The sequence below is a fragment of the Tupaia chinensis genome, unplaced genomic scaffold (assembly GCF_000334495.1).
Source record: "Tupaia chinensis unplaced genomic scaffold, TupChi_1.0 Scaffold000383_1, whole genome shotgun sequence".
NCBI lineage: Eukaryota > Metazoa > Chordata > Mammalia > Scandentia > Tupaiidae > Tupaia > Tupaia belangeri.
The window spans coordinates 1,298,974-1,303,878 of record NW_006159885.1 but is presented as its reverse complement, the minus strand read 5'-3'; positions in this window follow the sequence as shown (position 1 = coordinate 1,303,878).

Genomic DNA, 4,905 nt, shown 5'->3' with positions numbered 1-4,905 from the left:
TGGGCGGGGTTAGCGTCACCGTGCGCCGGCGGCCAAGGCCGTGGCGTCAAAACCCCGCGCCGCGCAGTCCGAGAGAACGCAGAGGGGTGGGGCTGGGAGCCCGAGGTGGGGAGAAGTGGCAGCACAGGGCAGGGTTTGCAGAACGATCCTGAAGGAAAGGGAGGGGTTTTGGAAGGGTGACCAACCGTCCAGATTGAACAGAACTATCATTTCTGTTGCCTTTTACAGCTCACAGGGCATGTTTTTATTTGATCCTCGAACAAGAGCGGTGAGATAGACATTTGGCATCCGTTTCACAAAGAAACTCGGGCCAGAAAAGTTGTGGTTCTCTCAAGGTCACGAAACTGGAAAGGGAAGAAGGTCGAGCCAGTTCTTCTGAAAATACCGGGTTCAGAAAAAAATGGGAAACTGGAGGAGGACAACTAGAAGTAGAAGAGGGTCTGCCTGAATGATAAAGTGGTCTCGAATAGGATAGAACTGTTTTGGCATAGGGAGAAAAGTAAGGATAGCCCGAAACGGGAAGTGCAAAGCATTCTCGGGAAGGATAAAACTGTAACGCCACATTTTGCACCTTCCCCAACACAGTTTCTCAGCTTCTCCCGACCAACTTAGGAGAGTGGCATTTCCAGACTCCAGCCACCCTCTAGTTTACAAGCGGAAAGGAGCGGGTTAATGCGAGGTTGAGTAGAAGGAGAAAAGGGGTGGAGTCACTAGGGTGAATAAGTCCCATGATGATATGTGTGGTCTCCACCGCCGGGGAGGGCGTCACGTGTGGGGAATGATACAACACCCAAGCCTAGGGCGGGCTGAGTCAAGAATCGCTTCCTAGTGTTCTCATCGAGCATCCGCAACTAGGGCGGAAGACACTCCCAAAAGCCCCTTCTCTCCGCTGCAGGTGACTCAGGAGTTCTCCAGTCTGACTTAGCTAATAGGGGGAGGGAGAGCAAGACTCAAATAAACACGGTCTTGGTAGAGGAATCGGCCACCTCTCAGCATCTTAATACCGCCAACTCGGTGTTTATACAACGTCAAGTTCTTCCCATCATGCAAGAAAAAGTCCCCTAAAGTCTCCTACTTCTGACGCACCTGGAGACCCACAGAAACTGTGTAGAGGTTGGATGAGAGCCAACCTATCAACTGAGGACTACAGTGTCAGACAAGACTGAATTTGCAGCCTGAGCTGTCTTCCTTTCTCACCTTCACCCTATTTCCACCCTTACACAGTATTGTTTTGCGTGTATGTCTGAATTACAGGAATGCAGACCAGCTGGTAGCTGTGAGCCCCAAATGTCTTTTCTTAACTTCACATTTGAAAACCAGAAAAAGTCTTGCTCTGAATCTTTTTTCCTCTTCCTGAGAGCTGTCCTTCAGTTAATTTACCTATATATGTGCCTCTATTTTCCAGGGAGTGAGAAGAGCAGGGAGACTTAGAGCAAGCCGTTCCTTCGTTTTTACACAATATTGTCCTGCACATCTGAAAATTTAGAAGAAAAATGTCGAATTTCAAGTATAGGATCATACTTAAATCTTTGTAATCAGTATGCATATTCAGATATAAATTCAACATAGAAAAATGTGGATATATATTTATGTCTTAATTTTAAGCCTCTGGTAGCTATCATAGATCACGTTTAATTGTTTAAAATTCAGGGGCTGGCAGTGATGCAGACGTGCTTTGCAAGGCAGACCCTCATGAGAAGATGAACTGTTTTGGTTTGTATCCAGAGAACTCCTTAAGCATGCCAGGCTTGGGTGCTCAAGATCAGGTGCTCAAGATCCAGGCAGGTTGAAACTTACAGTGGATTGTTGTGTCAGGAGGGTTAGCTGGAGGGTTATCTCTCTCTTTATCTTACTCATGGAATAAGTGAATAAATTATATAAATAAAACTCTGCTAAATATGTATCAACTGATGAATGGATAAATAAAATTTGCTACATGCATACAGTGGAATATTATTCAGCAACAAAAGGAAACTATACTCAGTTGGCATCTGGAGACCTGTCTGTGAGAAGAAGAGCAGGTAAGCCCATGATCTAGGACTGACTGAGGCTGGGGGTGGGTCACAGAATGAGGACCCTGTCGAGGGTGCTTGTCTTTCTATAATATCTTTGTCTCTTTCTCCCTTTCTTCCTCATGAAGAAATTTGAAAAAGTACATGCTACGGCATGGATGAAACTTTAAAACATTGTGCTAGGGGGGGAGCAGGTGGCGTGGTGGTTAAAGGTGCTGGACACCCATATGGCAGACTGTAGTTCAAGTCCCAGACCTGGCGACTTGCTTTCTCACTTTCCCTCTCTCTCTCTCACTCTTGCTCTGCTCCTCTCTGGTCAAATTAAAATAAATAAATGCATAAAGTTAAAATAAAATAGTTCTTTTAAAAAAATAAAACAAAGGGGACCAGCGGTTTAGCCTAATGGCTATGTTGCTGGACTCCCATGTAGTCGACTGCGGTTTGTGTCCCAGACCCAGTGGCTTAAAACTCACACCGGGCGCGTGTGCGTGCGTGCCCAAGATCCCGGGAGGAGAATGGAGGAGAAGGGATTGCGGCGTGGCCATCCCCCCTGGGGGGTGATTTCTCGCTTTCTGTCTCTCTCTGTCTGTCTGGCGAGCACACGCGCCCTATAGCAAAAAAAAAAAAAAAAAAAAAACCTCTCCAAAAAAAAAATAGAACAAAGAGAAATAGGAGTGACTGTTAATAGGTATTAGGTTTCTTTTGGGGGGTAATAAAAATGCTTAAAATTTATTATAGTGATGAATAGACAACTTTCAAAACATACCAAAAGGTATTAAGTTTTACATTCTGAATGGGTGACTTGTATGGTATGTTGATTGTTTCTCAATGAAACTATTACAAAAGTAAATGAGACAAAATTTATTGCTATAATAACTTTATAATAAACCCAATGGAAGGACCTAACTCAGTGTGCTAGAATGCAAAGAAAATTATTTTTAAATAGGGAAGCTTGTATTCTAGTATGAACTGGTCATTTTGAACAACTTAGATCAGGAACAAAAAAGCAAATAGTTGTTGTGTACCTATTGGATGCCAGTCACTGTGATAAGGACTGCGAGCCTCAGCTTCATCTGTATAGTTGAGCTTATTAGAAAATCTGTGAAGGCAGGACCAGCAGTTAGCGTAATGGCTATGTCACTGGACTCCCACGTAGTCGACCACGGTTCGAGTCCCAGACCCCGTGGCTTAAACTCACGCCAGGCGTGTGTGCATGTGTGCCCAAGATCCCGAGAGGAGAATGGAGGAGAAGGGATTGTGGCATGACCATCCCCTCCAGGGGGTGATTTCTCACTTTCTATCTTTCGGTCTCTGTCTGTCTGGTGAGCGCACATGCCCTATAGCAAAAATCTCTCAAAAAAAAAAAAAAAGAAAAAAAGGAAAGAAAATCTGTGAAGGGGAGACCAGCAGGTAGCATGGTGGCTGAGGTGCTGGACTCGCACATGGCTGACCGTGGCTTGATTGAGCCCCAGACCTGACAGCTTGCTTTCTCACTTTCCCGCTCTCTCTGGTGAGTTAAAATAATAATAATAATAATAATAATAATACATAAAATTAAATAATCTTTTTAAAAAAAGAAAGAAAATCTGTAAAGGTGGGGCCAGCAGGTGGCGTGGTGGATAAGGGTACTGGATTCCCACGTGGCGGACCACAATTGAAGCACACCTGACAGCTTTCTTTCTCACTTTCCCTTTCCCTCTGTCTCTCTCTGGTCAAAAGTTTAAAAATAAATAAATAAAACACATGGAATTAAATAAATAAATCATTGTTTTTAAAAAGAAAGAAAATCTGTAAAGGCTTCTTGCAATTGTAAACTCCGTGATTCTTCTTTGTAGCTGGGAGTGACAGAAAGAAGATACGGCCTTAAAATTGAGTCCCATTAGTTATGTCCAAATTGCACCAGCAGTAATACCTCCTATACTCAACTGCTAAATAGACTTCCAGCACCCACCTCCAAATTCCAAGGGCTGAGATGATCATTAAAGACAGAGAGTTATTAAGAATAAACAGGTCACATGGTGGACTTTAGGGAGTTTACTTTTGATTCCTAAAGGGAAGGAAATTCCATTTCGAGAGATTCCCTGGCCTTGCAAAAATAGCGAGGATACTACTTAGTGGGGCACCAGCGGGGAGGAGTTGATAGGAGTTGATAAGGGCAGGAAGGGAGGCATTTCTTCCTAAGCACAATAACTATAATCACTAGAAGGCTGAAATTATCCGTCCTGTTTGTCCAGGCTTCCGCAACTTTTACAGTTATTTCTGTCTGAATCAATTTCTCTGATTCCAAAAACTTCATTTTCCCACCTGGGGAGAGACAGTCACTGAAAGAGAAAAAGAAGAGAGGGCTCCAGGGCACAAGGCTCTGTGGTGATGGCAGAGTGAAATGATGAGCAATTCACCACTCCACGCAAACTAGACCACTCTCGGTGCGGCAGTCTAGCTACAGAATTTCACACTCTTAAAAAAGTGCCAGGGTTTTTGGGGTATTTTCAGTCGGTGTTTCCTTTGAAGCCTTTTATTTATTTACTTATTTATTTGAGTTGCTTTCTTTCAAAAGAGAGAGACAGTCACCTTTTTTGTTTTAATATTTTTGTCATAGGGCGTGTGTGCTGAGTTGAGGAGGCGCAGTGAGACATCGCTCGCCCCCCCCACTGCCGCAGTTCCCTCTCCTCCATTCTCTTCCCAAGATCCTGTGCACACACGTACATGTGGCCAGTGATTTTTTTCAAGTCACTGGGTCTGGACTTGAACCATGTAGTTGACCCTGTGGGATCCAGCTGCCTTAACCACAATGCCACCACTGACCCATTAAAGAAGGTCTCATTATGTTGCCCAAAGTGGCCTCAAACTTGTGATTCTCCCTCTCAAGTAACTGGGGCTACAGGGCACAAGT